General features: G+C 39.6%; 10 non-coding genes and 12 pseudogenes across 10 annotated transcripts; all 22 read left to right on the top strand.

Moving 5' to 3' along the window:
- The first annotated feature begins 112 nt into the window (after positions 1 to 112).
- LOC146043621 (5S ribosomal RNA) lies at positions 113 to 231 on the top strand. Its single transcript, XR_014464613.1, has one exon. It is a non-coding gene; the product is annotated as a 5S ribosomal RNA (ribosomal RNA).
- A 345-nt stretch (positions 232 to 576) lies between these two features.
- On the top strand, positions 577 to 695 carry LOC146044361 (5S ribosomal RNA; annotated as a pseudogene).
- Positions 696 to 1,040: 345 nt separating this feature from the next.
- LOC146044138 (5S ribosomal RNA) lies at positions 1,041 to 1,159 on the top strand (annotated as a pseudogene).
- Positions 1,160 to 1,504: 345 nt separating this feature from the next.
- On the top strand, positions 1,505 to 1,623 carry LOC146044692 (5S ribosomal RNA). The gene has a single exon (XR_014465128.1). It is a non-coding gene; the product is annotated as a 5S ribosomal RNA (ribosomal RNA).
- Positions 1,624 to 1,967: 344 nt separating this feature from the next.
- Positions 1,968 to 2,086, top strand: LOC146044045 (5S ribosomal RNA; annotated as a pseudogene).
- A 344-nt stretch (positions 2,087 to 2,430) lies between these two features.
- LOC146044117 (5S ribosomal RNA) lies at positions 2,431 to 2,549 on the top strand (annotated as a pseudogene).
- Positions 2,550 to 2,894: 345 nt separating this feature from the next.
- Positions 2,895 to 3,013, top strand: LOC146044675 (5S ribosomal RNA). The gene has a single exon (XR_014465112.1). It is a non-coding gene; the product is annotated as a 5S ribosomal RNA (ribosomal RNA).
- A 345-nt stretch (positions 3,014 to 3,358) lies between these two features.
- On the top strand, positions 3,359 to 3,477 carry LOC146043609 (5S ribosomal RNA). The gene has a single exon (XR_014464601.1). It is a non-coding gene; the product is annotated as a 5S ribosomal RNA (ribosomal RNA).
- A 345-nt stretch (positions 3,478 to 3,822) lies between these two features.
- Positions 3,823 to 3,941, top strand: LOC146044346 (5S ribosomal RNA; annotated as a pseudogene).
- Positions 3,942 to 4,286: 345 nt separating this feature from the next.
- Positions 4,287 to 4,405, top strand: LOC146043685 (5S ribosomal RNA). The gene has a single exon (XR_014464677.1). It is a non-coding gene; the product is annotated as a 5S ribosomal RNA (ribosomal RNA).
- A 345-nt stretch (positions 4,406 to 4,750) lies between these two features.
- Positions 4,751 to 4,869, top strand: LOC146044137 (5S ribosomal RNA; annotated as a pseudogene).
- A 345-nt stretch (positions 4,870 to 5,214) lies between these two features.
- LOC146043714 (5S ribosomal RNA) lies at positions 5,215 to 5,333 on the top strand. Its single transcript, XR_014464705.1, has one exon. It is a non-coding gene; the product is annotated as a 5S ribosomal RNA (ribosomal RNA).
- Positions 5,334 to 5,677: 344 nt separating this feature from the next.
- On the top strand, positions 5,678 to 5,796 carry LOC146043896 (5S ribosomal RNA; annotated as a pseudogene).
- A 345-nt stretch (positions 5,797 to 6,141) lies between these two features.
- On the top strand, positions 6,142 to 6,260 carry LOC146044674 (5S ribosomal RNA). Its single transcript, XR_014465111.1, has one exon. It is a non-coding gene; the product is annotated as a 5S ribosomal RNA (ribosomal RNA).
- A 345-nt stretch (positions 6,261 to 6,605) lies between these two features.
- On the top strand, positions 6,606 to 6,724 carry LOC146043881 (5S ribosomal RNA; annotated as a pseudogene).
- A 345-nt stretch (positions 6,725 to 7,069) lies between these two features.
- On the top strand, positions 7,070 to 7,188 carry LOC146044149 (5S ribosomal RNA; annotated as a pseudogene).
- Positions 7,189 to 7,534: 346 nt separating this feature from the next.
- Positions 7,535 to 7,653, top strand: LOC146043959 (5S ribosomal RNA; annotated as a pseudogene).
- Positions 7,654 to 7,998: 345 nt separating this feature from the next.
- Positions 7,999 to 8,117, top strand: LOC146043238 (5S ribosomal RNA). Its single transcript, XR_014464231.1, has one exon. It is a non-coding gene; the product is annotated as a 5S ribosomal RNA (ribosomal RNA).
- Positions 8,118 to 10,260: 2,143 nt separating this feature from the next.
- LOC146044114 (5S ribosomal RNA) lies at positions 10,261 to 10,379 on the top strand (annotated as a pseudogene).
- A 345-nt stretch (positions 10,380 to 10,724) lies between these two features.
- Positions 10,725 to 10,843, top strand: LOC146043436 (5S ribosomal RNA). The gene has a single exon (XR_014464428.1). It is a non-coding gene; the product is annotated as a 5S ribosomal RNA (ribosomal RNA).
- Positions 10,844 to 11,187: 344 nt separating this feature from the next.
- LOC146043551 (5S ribosomal RNA) lies at positions 11,188 to 11,306 on the top strand. Its single transcript, XR_014464542.1, has one exon. It is a non-coding gene; the product is annotated as a 5S ribosomal RNA (ribosomal RNA).
- A 345-nt stretch (positions 11,307 to 11,651) lies between these two features.
- Positions 11,652 to 11,770, top strand: LOC146044345 (5S ribosomal RNA; annotated as a pseudogene).
- The last annotated feature ends 268 nt before the right edge of the window (positions 11,771 to 12,038 follow it).

Genomic DNA, 12,038 nt, shown 5'->3' with positions numbered 1-12,038 from the left:
TTTTTACATTACCAACACATGATTTTTTCAGTAAGCCAATACAGTTAGGAAACTTTTTTATTAGCTTACCTGGTGATAGAAGTAGAAGAGGGCAAAAAAGTGCCTGTATCTCACCTACAGCCATACCACATTGGATAGGCCCAATCTCGTCTGATCTTGGAAGCTAAGCAGTGTTGGGCCTGGTTAGTACTTGGGTGGGAGACCACATGGGAACACCAGGTGCTGTAGGTTTTTTCACATTACTGGCAAATTGTTTTTATTCTCTAGCTATTTAAATTGGAAACTTTTTCTTTTTATTGCCAGTACAGACATTTGGAAGAGGTCAAACAGACACAATAGCCATCACCTAAAGACTTACCACACTGTTTAGGCCCAATTCCAACTGCTTTTGGCAGCTAAACAGTGCTGAGCCTCTTTAGTAGTTTAATTTAACACCCCCTGCTAATATAATGTCCTGTAGGTCTTTTTACATTACCAACACATGATTTTTTTCAGTAAGCCAATACAGTTAGGAAACTTTTTTATTAGCTTACCTGGTGATAGAAGTAGAAGAGGGCAAAAAAGTGCCTGTATCTCACTTACAGCCATACAACATTGGATAGGCCCTATCTTGTCTGATATTGCAAGCTAAGCAGTGTTGGGTCTGGTTAGTACTTGGGTGGGAGACCACATGGGAACACCAGGTGCTGTAGGTTTTTTCACATTACTGGCAAATTGTTTTTATTCTCTAGCTATTTAAATTGGAAACTTTTTCTTTTTATTGCCAGTACAGACATTTGGAAGAGGTCAAACAGACACAATAGCCATCACCTAAAGACTTACCACACTGTTTAGGCCCAATTCCAACTGCTTTTGGCAGCTAAACAGTGTTGAGCCTCTTTAGTAGTTTAATTTAAGACCCCCTGCTAATATCATGTCCTGTAGATCTTTTTACATTACCAACACATGATTTTTTTCAGTAAGCCAATACAGTTAGGAAACTTTTTTATTAGCTTACCTGGTGATAGAAGTAGAAGAGGGCAAAAAAGTGCCTGTATCTCACCTACAGCCATACCACATTGGATAGGCCCAATCTCGTCTGATCTTGGAAGCTAAGCAGTGTTGGGCCTGTTTAGTACTTGGGTGCGAGACCACATGGGTACACCAGGTGCTGTAGGTTTTTTCACATTACTGTCAAATTGTTTTTATTCTCTAGCTATTTAAATTGGAAACTTTTTCTTTTTATTGCCAGCACTGACATTTGGAAGAGGTCAAACAGACACAATAGCCATCACCTAAAGACTTACCACACTGTTTAGGCCCAATTCCAACTGCTTTTGGCAGCTAAACAGTGTTGAGCCTCTTTAGTAGTTTAATTTAAGACCCCCTGCTAATATCATGTCCTGTAGGTCTTTTTACATTACCAACACATGATTTTTATCAGTAAGACAATACAGTTGGGAAACTTTTTTATTAGCTTACCTGGTTATAGAAGTAGAAGAGGGCAAAAAAGTGCTTGTATCTCGCCTACAGCCATACCACATTGGATAGGCCCAATCTCGTCTGATCTTGGAAGCTAAGCAGTGTTGGGCCTGGTTAGTACTTGGGTGGGAGACCACATGGGAACACCAGGTGCTGTAGGTTTTTTCACATTACTGGCAAATTGTTTTTATTCTCTAGCTATTTAAATTGGAAACTTTTTCTTTTTATTGCCAGCACAGACATTTGGAAGAGGTCAAACAGACACAATAGCCATCACCTAAAGAATTACCACACTGTTAAGGCCCAATTCCAACTGCTTTTGGCAGCTAAACAGTGTTGAGCCTCTTTAGTAGTTTAATTTAAGACCCCCTGCTAATAACATGTCCTGTAGGTCTTTTTACATTACCAACTCATGATTTTTTCAGTAAGCCAATACAGTTAGGAAACTTTTTTATTAGCTTACCTGGTGATAGAAGTAGAAGAGGGCAAAAAAGTGCCTGTATCTCACCTAAAGCCATACCACATTGGATAGGCCCAATCTCGCCTGATCTTGGAAGCTAAGCAGTGTTGGGCCTGGTTAGTACTTGGGTGGGAGACCACATGGGAACACCAGGTGCTGTAGTTTTTTCACATTACTGGCAAATTGTTATTATTCTCTAGCTATATAAATTGGAAACTTTTTCTTTTTATTGCCAGCACAGACATTTGGAAGAGGTCAAACAGACACAATAGCCATCACCTAAAGACTTACCACACTGTTAAGGCCCAATTCCAACTGCTTTTGGCAGCTAAACAGTGTTGAGCCTCTTTAGTAGTTTAATTTAAGACCCCCTGCTAATAACATGTCCTGTAGGTCTTTTTACATTACCAACTCATGATTTTTTTCAGTAAGCCAATACAGTTAGGAAACTTTTTTATTAGCTTACCTGGTGATAGAAGTAGAAGAGGGCAAAAAAGTGCCTGTATCTCACCTAAAGCCATACCACATTGGATAGGCCCAATCTCGCCTGATCTTGGAAGCTAAGCAGTGTTGGGCCTGGTTAGTACTTGGGTGGGAGACCGCATGGGAACACCAGGTGCTGTCGGTTTTTTCACATTACTGGCAAATTGTTTTTATTCTCTAGCTATTTAAATTGGAAATTTTTTCTTTTTATTGCCAGCACTGACATTTGGAAGAGGTCAAACAGACACAATAGCCATCACCTAAAGACTTACCACACTGTTTAGGCCCAATTCCAACTGCTTTTGGCAGCTAAACAGTGTTGAGCCTCTTTAGTAGTTTAATTTAAGACCCCCTGCTAATAACATGTCCTGTAGGTCTTTTTACATTACCAACACATGATTTTTTTCAGTAAGCCAATACAGTTAGGAAACTTTTTTATTAGCTTACCTGGTGATAGAAGTAGAAGAGGGCAAAAAAGTGCCTGTGTCTCACCTACAGCCATACCACATTGGATAGTCCCAATCTCGTCTGATCTTGGAAGCTAAGCGGTGTTGGGCCTGGTTAGTACTTGGGTGGGAGACCACATGGGAACACCAGGTGCTGTAGGTTTTTTCACATTACTGGCAAATTGTTATTATTCTCTAGCTATTTAAATTGGAAACGTTTTCTTTTTATTGCCAGCACAGACATTTGGAAGAGGTCAAACAGACACAATAGCCATCACCTAAAGACTTACCACACTGTTAAGGCCCAATTCCAACTGCTTTTGGCAGCTAAACAGTGTTGAGCCTCTTTAGTAGTTTACTTTAAGACCCCCTGCTAATATCATGTCCTGTAGGTCTTTTTACATTACCAACACATGATTTTTATCAGTAAGACAATACAGTTGGGAAACTTTTTTATTAGCTTACCTGGTTATAGAAGTAGAAGAGGGCAAAAAAGTGCTTGTATCTCACCTACAGCCATACCACATTGGATAGGCCCAATCTCGTCTGATCTTGGAAGCTAAGCAGTGTTGGGCCTGGTTAGTACTTGGGTGGGAGACCACATGGGAACACCAGGTGCTGTAGGTTTTTTCATATTACTGGCAAATTGTTTTTATTCTCTAGCTATTTAAATTGGAAACTTTTTCTTTTTATTGCCAGTACAGACATTTGGAAGAGGTCAAACAGACACAATAGCCATCACCTAAAGACTTACCACACTGTTTAGGCCCAATTCCAACTGCTTTTGGCAGCTAAACAGTGTTGAGCCTCTTTAGTAGTTTAATTTAAGACCCCCTGCTAATATCATGTCCTGTAGATCTTTTTACATTACCAACACATGATTTTTATCAGTAAGACAATACAGTTGGGAAACTTTTTTATTAGCTTACCTGGTTATAGAAGTAGAAGAGGGCAAAAAAGTGCTTGTATCTCGCCTACAGCCATACCACATTGGATAGGCCCAATCTCGTCTGATCTTGGAAGCTAAGCAGTGTTGGGCCTGTTTAATGCTTGGGTGCGAGACCACATGCGTACACCAGGTGCTGTAGGTTTTTTCACATTACTGTCAAATTGTTTTTATTCTCTAGCTATTTAAATTGGAAACTTTTTCTTTTTATTGCCAGCACTGACATTTGGAAGAGGTCAAACAGACACAATAGCCATCACCTAAAGACTTACCACACTGTTTAGGCCCAATTCCAACTGCTTTTGGCAGCTAAACAGTGTTGAGCCTCTTTGGTAGTTTAATTTAAGACCCCCTGCTAATATCATGTTCTGTAGGTCTTTTTACATTACCAACACATGATTTTTATCAGTAAGACAATACAGTTGGGAAACTTTTTTATTAGCTTACCTGGTTATAGAAGTAGAAGAGGGCAAAAAAGTGCTTGTATCTCGCCTACAGCCATACCACATTGGATAGGCCCAATCTCGTCTGATCTTGGAAGCTAAGCAGTGTTGTGCCTGGTTAGTACTTGGGTGGGAGACCACATGGGAACACCAGGTGCTGTAGGTTTTTTCACATTACTGGCAAATTGTTTTTATTCTCTAGCTATTTAAATTGGAAACTTTTTCTTTTTATTGCCAGTACAGACATTTGGAAGAGGTCAAACAGACACAATAGCCATCACCTAAAGACTTACCACACTGTTTAGGCCCAATTCCAACTGCTTTTGGCAGCTAAACAGTGTTGAGCCTCTTTAGTAGTTTAATTTAAGACCCCCTGCTAATATCATGTCCTGTAGATCTTTTTACATTACCAACACATGATTTTTTTCAGTAAGCCAATACAGTTAGGAAACTTTTTTATTAGCTTACCTGGTGATAGAAGTAGAAGAGGGCAAAAAAGTGCCTGTATCTCACCTACAGCCATACCACATTGGATAGGCCCAATCTCGTCTGATCTTGGAAGCTAAGCAGTGTTGGGCCTGTTTAGTACTTGGGTGCGAGACCACATGGGTACACCAGGTGCTGTAGGTTTTTTCACATTACTGTCAAATTGTTTTTATTCTCTAGCTATTTAAATTGGAAACTTTTTCTTTTTATTGCCAGCACTGACATTTGGAAGAGGTCAAACAGACACAATAGCCATCACCTAAAGACTTACCACACTGTTTAGGCCCAATTCCAACTGCTTTTGGCAGCTAAACAGTGTTGAGCCTCTTTAGTAGTTTAATTTAAGACCCCCTGCTAATATCATGTCCTGTAGGTCTTTTTACATTACCAACACATGATTTTTATCAGTAAGACAATACAGTTGGGAAACTTTTTTATTAGCTTACCTGGTTATAGAAGTAGAAGAGGGCAAAAAAGTGCTTGTATCTCGCCTACAGCCATACCACATTGGATAGGCCCAATCTCGCCTGATCTTGGAAGCTAAGCAGTGTTGGGCCTGGTTAGTACTTGGGTGGGAGACCACATGGGAACACCAGGTGCTGTAGTTTTTTCACATTACTGGCAAATTGTTATTATTCTCTAGCTATATAAATTGGAAACTTTTTCTTTTTATTGCCAGCACAGACATTTGGAAGAGGTCAAACAGACACAATAGCCATCACCTAAAGACTTACCACACTGTTAAGGCCCAATTCCAACTGCTTTTGGCAGCTAAACAGTGTTGAGCCTCTTTAGTAGTTTAATTTAAGACCCCCTGCTAATAACATGTCCTGTAGGTCTTTTTACATTACCAACTCATGATTTTTTTCAGTAAGCCAATACAGTTAGGAAACTTTTTTATTAGCTTACCTGGTGATAGAAGTAGAAGAGGGCAAAAAAGTGCCTGTATCTCACCTAAAGCCATACCACATTGGATAGGCCCAATCTCGCCTGATCTTGGAAGCTAAGCAGTGTTGGGCCTGGTTAGTACTTGGGTGGGAGACCGCATGGGAACACCAGGTGCTGTAGGTTTTTTCACATTACTGGCAAATTGTTTTTATTCTCTAGCTATTTAAATTGGAAATTTTTTCTTTTTATTGCCAGCACTGACATTTGGAAGAGGTCAAACAGACACAATAGCCATCACCTAAAGACTTACCATACTGTTTAGGCCCAATTCCAACTGCTTTTGGCAGCTAAACAGTGTTGAGCCTCTTTAGTAGTTTAATTTAAGACCCCCTGCTAATAACATGTCCTTTAGGTCTTTTTACATTACCAACACATGATTTTTTTCAGTAAGCCAATACAGTTAGGAAACTTTTTTATTAGCTTACCTGGTGATAGAAGTAGAAGAGGGCAAAAAAGTGCCTGTGTCTCACCTACAGCCATACCACATTGGATAGTCCCAATCTCGTCTGATCTTGGAAGCTAAGCGGTGTTGGGCCTGGTTAGTACTTGGGTGGGAGACCACATGGGAACACCAGGTGCTGTAGGTTTTTTCACATTACTGGCAAATTGTTATTATTCTCTAGCTATTTAAATTGGAAACGTTTTCTTTTTATTGCCAGCACAGACATTTGGAAGAGGTCAAACAGACACAATAGCCATCACCTAAAGACTTACCACACTGTTTAGGCCCAATTCCAACTGCTTTTGGCAGCTAAACAGTGTTGAGCCTCTTTGGTAGTTTAATTTAAGACCCCCTGCTAATATCATGTTCTGTAGGTCTTTTTACATTACCAACACATGATTTTTATCAGTAAGACAATACAGTTGGGAAACTTTTTTATTAGCTTACCTGGTTATAGAAGTAGAAGAGGGCAAAAAAGTGCTTGTATCTCGCCTACAGCCATACCACATTGGATAGGCCCAATCTCGTCTGATCTTGGAAGCTAAGCAGTGTTGTGCCTGGTTAGTACTTGGGTGGGAGACCACATGTGAACACCAGGTGCTGTAGGTTTTTTCACATTACTGGCAAATTGTTATTATTCTCTAGCTATTTAAATTGGAAACTTTTTCTTTTTATTGCCAGCACAGACATTTGGAAGAGGTCAAACAGACACAATAGCCATCACCTAAAGACTTACCACACTGTTAAGGCCCAATTCCAACTGCTTTTGGCAGCTAAACAGTGTTGAGCCTCTTTAGTAGTTTAATTTAAGACCCCCTGCTAATAACATGTCCTGTAGGTCTTTTTACATTACCAACTCATGATTTTTTTCAGTAAGCCAATACAGTTAGGAAACTTTTTTATTAGCTTACCTGGTGATAGAAGTAGAAGAGGGCAAAAAAGTGCCTGTATCTCACCTACAGCCATACCACATTGGATAGGCCCAATCTCGCCTGATCTTGGAAGCTAAGCAGTGTTGTTCCTGGTTAGTACTTGGGTGGGAGACCACATGGGAACACCAGGTGCTGTAGGTTTTTTCACATTACTGGCAAATTGTTATTATTCTCTAGCTATATAAATTGGAAACTTTTTCTTTTTATTGCCAGCACAGACATTTGGAAGAGGTCAAACAGACACAATAGCCATCACCTAAAGACTTACCACACTGTTAAGGCCCAATTCCAACTGCTTTTGGCAGCTAAACAGTGTTGAGCCTCTTTAGTAGTTTAATTTAAGACCCCCTGCTAATAACATGTCCTGTAGGTTTTTTTTACATTACCAACTCATGATTTTTTTCAGTAAGCCAATACAGTTAGGAAACTTTTTTATTAGCTTACCTGGTGATAGAAGTAGAAGAGGGCAAAAAAGTGCCTGTATCTCACCTAAAGCCATACCACATTGTATAGGCCCAATCTCGCCTGATCTTGGAAGCTAAGCAGTGTTGGGCCTGGTTAGTACTTGGGTGGGAGACCACATGGGAACACCAGGTGCTGTAGGTTTTTTCACATTACTGGCAAATTGTTTTTATTCTCTAGCTATTTAAATTGGAAATTTTTTCTTTTTATTGCCAGCACTGACATTTGGAAGAGGTCAAACAGACACAATAGCCATCACCTAAAGACTTACCACACTGTTTAGGCCCAATTCCAACTGCTTTTGGCAGCTAAACAGTGTTGAGCCTCTTTGGTAGTTTAATTTAAGACGCCCTGCTAATATCATGTTCTGTAGGTCTTTTTACATTACCAACACATGATTTTTATCAGTAAGACAATACAGTTGGGAAACTTTTTTATTAGCTTACCTGGTTATAGAAGTAGAAGAGGGCAAAAAAGTGCTTGTATCTCGCCTACAGCCATACCACATTGGATAGGCCCAATCTCGTCTGATCTTGGAAGCTAAGCAGTGTTGGGCCTGGTTAGTACTTGGGTGGGAGACCACATGTGAACACCAGGTGCTGTAGGTTTTTTCACATTACTGGCAAATTGTTATTATTCTCTAGCTATTTAAATTGGAAACTTTTTCTTTTTATTGCCAGCACAGACATTTGGAAGAGGTCAAACAGACACAATAGCCATCACCTAAAGACTTACCACACTGTTAAGGCCCAATTCCAACTGCTTTTGGCAGCTAAACAGTGTTGAGCCTCTTTAGTAGTTTAATTTAAGACCCCCTGCTAATAACATGTCCTGTAGGTCTTTTTACATTACCAACTCATGATTTTTTTCAGTAAGCCAATAGGCCAGTTCTATCTTGATAGGGCCCTCAAATCATTCTCTCAGCTCCAGGCGGAATATGAGCTACCGCAGTCCATGTTTTATAGATTTCTCCAACTGCGGAGTGCTCTAAACGGATGGGGTAGAGAGAATGATGGATGGTTAAGTGAGACTCCCGTTAAGATGTTCCTTAGGAAGATATCAACGCGGAAAGCGGTGGCGAAACTTTATAAGTTCCTCTTTGCATGCACGCAGGATGATGGACTCAGCCAATTAAGATTGAGTTGGGCCCAAGATATATCTGAGATAAATGAAAATAACTGGCCAATAATGTTAGCCCTTCCCAAAAAAGCAACAAATTCCACTAGGGTGCAACAGGTCCAGTTTAATATTTTACATAGGACATATATGACTCCGATTAAATTAAAGAAGATAGGAGGTTCGGACAACGACAGATGTCCTAAGTGTGGGGCGAACGGTGCCACATTTTGGCACCTTATCAGAGAATGTAATAAAGTTGCCCGATTTTGGGACAATGTAGGTATGGCCCTTAAAGATCTGGGGGTGACACAAGCCGCTATATCGGATATCAACTATATTATGGGGTTGTGGCAGGAGGAAACTGGCACTAAAGAATTTCGCTCTTTATTGACGCAACTTGTGGCACTAGCTAAAGTTATAGTGGCACGTTGCTGGATGGCGAAAGAAGGTCCGTTGTTTACAGAATGGACAAATCTAGTGAACACTAATTTTGAGCATGAGAAATATTATTATGCCTCCAAAGGCCTTAGCACTAAATTTTAGTCAATATGGAATGTATGGCACCAGTCGGTATATTATCAATTTAAGGGTTAGTGAGGGTGTTAAATATATATTGTGTATTTTTTGTAGCATAAATAATTGTGGGGACTAGATCTCCATTGATCACTGTTTAAGGGGACTCAGGTGGAGTCCAAAGAAGCACTTAGGGATGTAGTTGAATCCTGAAGGATAATATTTTGTTTTGTATATCATAATGTATTTAGTATATTCGGGAGCGGGGTTGTGCACTCGCACAGAACATGGGTTGTTTGCTCTTTTTGTCTTTTTTTTTTTTTTTATGGTAATAGTGGTATAGATATATGTTATCATAGTACAGTAGCCAGATAGCATGTCCATTATATATTGTGCGAATAGGAATAAGATTCGTCAACAGTTTAGCAGACAGACACCTGCCCCACCCGGGACTCTGTTCATAGTGGCTATCACTAAAACCAGCAATTAGTAGAAAGTGCTCTAAATGCAGTATCGCGCTAACATTTGTTCGTTTGTATGGGTAGTGAGGTATAGGCCCTAAAGAGAGAAGTCTTGCTTAGACAATGGTATTGCGTTGTGTCAGTATATGTCTACTAAAGTCGCAAAGAACATATTTAACGAAATTGATAGGTAGTAATAAAATCCCCCTCAGAAGGATATCTTAGTGGGTCCGTTTACTAAGTCAGATGTATCCTCATCTTATAGCGTAAGTCCCAAAATGTAGAAAAAGAACACAAGCCCTGACTAAGTATGTGTATGTGAATGTAGTGTAGTTGTGTCTGATGTGTAATGTAATGTATTGTATCTGTTATTTTGTATGTATTTTAATAATTTGGAAAACTAAATAAAGACTCAATTAAAAAAAAAAAAAAAGACTTACCACACTGTTTAGGCCCAATTCCAACTGCTTTTGGCAGCTAAACAGTGTTGAGCCTCTTTAGTAGTTTAATTTAAGACCCCCTGCTAATATCATGTCCTGTAGGTCTTTTTACATTACCAACACATGATTTTTTTCAGTAAGCCAATACAGTTAGGAAACTTTTTTATTAGCTTACCTGGTGATAGAAGTAGAAGAGGGCAAAAAAGTGCCTGTATCTCACCTACAGCCATACCACATTGGATAGGCCCAATCTCGTCTGATCTTGGAAGCTAAGCAGTGTTGGACATGGTTAGTACTTGGGTGGGAGACGACATGGGAACACCAGGTGCTGTAGGTTTTTTCACATTACTGGCAAATTGTTTTTATTCTCTAGCTATTTAAATTGGAAACTTTTTCTTTTTATTGCCAGTACAGACATTTGGAAGAGGTCAAACAGACACAATAGCCATCACCTAAAGACTTACCACACTGTTTAGGCCCAATTCCAACTGCTTTTGGCAGCTAAACAGTGTTGAGTCTCTTTAGTAGTTTAATTTAAGACCCCCTGCTAATATCATGTCCTATAGGTCTTTTTACATTACCAACACATGATTTTTTTCAGTAAGCCAATACAGTTAGGAAACTTTTTTATTAGCTTACATGGTGATAGAAGTAGAAGAGAGCAAAAAAGTGCATGTATCTCACCTACAGCCATACCACATTGGATAGGCCCAATCTCGTCTGATCTTGGAAGCTAAGCAGTGTTGTGCCTGGTTAGTACTTGGGTGGGAGACCACATGGGAACACCAGGTGCTGTAGGTTTTTTCACATTACTGGCAAATTGTTTTTATTCTCTAGCTATTTAAATTGGAAACTTTTTCTTTTTATTGCCAGTACAGACATTTGGAAGAGGTCAAACAGACACAATAGCCATCACCTAAAGACTTACCACACTGTTTAGGCCCAATTCCAACTGCTTTTGGCAGCTAAACAGTGTTGAGCCTCTTTAGTAGTTTAATTTAAGACCCCCTGCTAATATCATGTCCTGTAGGTCTTTTTACATTACCAACACATGATTTTTTCAGTAAGCCAATACAGTTAGGAAACTTTTTTATTAGCTTACCTGGTGATAGAAGTAGAAGAGGGCAAAAAAGTGCCTGTATCTCACCTACAGCCATACCACATTGGATAGGCCCAATCTTGTCTGATCTTGGAAGCTAAGCAGTGTTGGGCCTGTTTAGTACTTGGGTGGGAGACCACATGGGAACACCAGGTGCTGTAGGTTTTTTCACATTACTGGCAAATTGTTTTTATTCTCTAGCTATTTAAATTGGAAACTTTTTCTTTTTATTGCCAGTACAGACATTTGGAAGAGGTCAAACAGACACAATAGCCATCACCTAAAGACTTACCACACTGTTTAGGCCCAATTCCAACTGCTTTTGGCAGCTAAACAGTGTTGAGCCTCTTTAGTAGTTTAATTTAAGACCCCCTGCTAATATCATGTCCTGTAGATCTTTTTACATTACCAACACATGATTTTTATCAGTAAGACAATACAGTTGGGAAACTTTTTTATTAGCTTACCTGGTTATAGAAGTAGAAGAGGGCAAAAAAGTGCTTGTATCTCGCCTACAGCCATACCACATTGGATAGGCCCAATCTCGTCTGATCTTGGAAGCTAAGCAGTGTTGGGCCTGTTTAATGCTTGGGTGCGAGACCACATGCGTACACCAGGTGCTGTAGGTTTTTTCACATTACTGTCAAATTGTTTTTATTCTCTAGCTATTTAAATTGGAAACTTTTTCTTTTTATTGCCAGCACTGACATTTGGAAGAGGTCAAACAGACACAATAGCCATCACCTAAAGACTTACCACACTGTTTAGGCCCAATTCCAACTGCTTTTGGCAGCTAAACAGTGTTGAGCCTCTTTGGTAGTTTAATTTAAGACCCCCTGCTAATATCATGTTCTGTAGGTCTTTTTACATTACCAACACATGATTTTTATCAGTAAG

The sequence above is a fragment of the Crinia signifera genome, chromosome 19, assembly GCF_055691185.1.
Source record: "Crinia signifera chromosome 19, ASM5569118v1, whole genome shotgun sequence".
Lineage (NCBI taxonomy): Eukaryota > Metazoa > Chordata > Amphibia > Anura > Myobatrachidae > Crinia > Crinia signifera.
The sequence above is the reverse complement of the archived record's forward strand: the minus strand, read 5'-3'. Positions and strand labels throughout refer to the sequence as shown.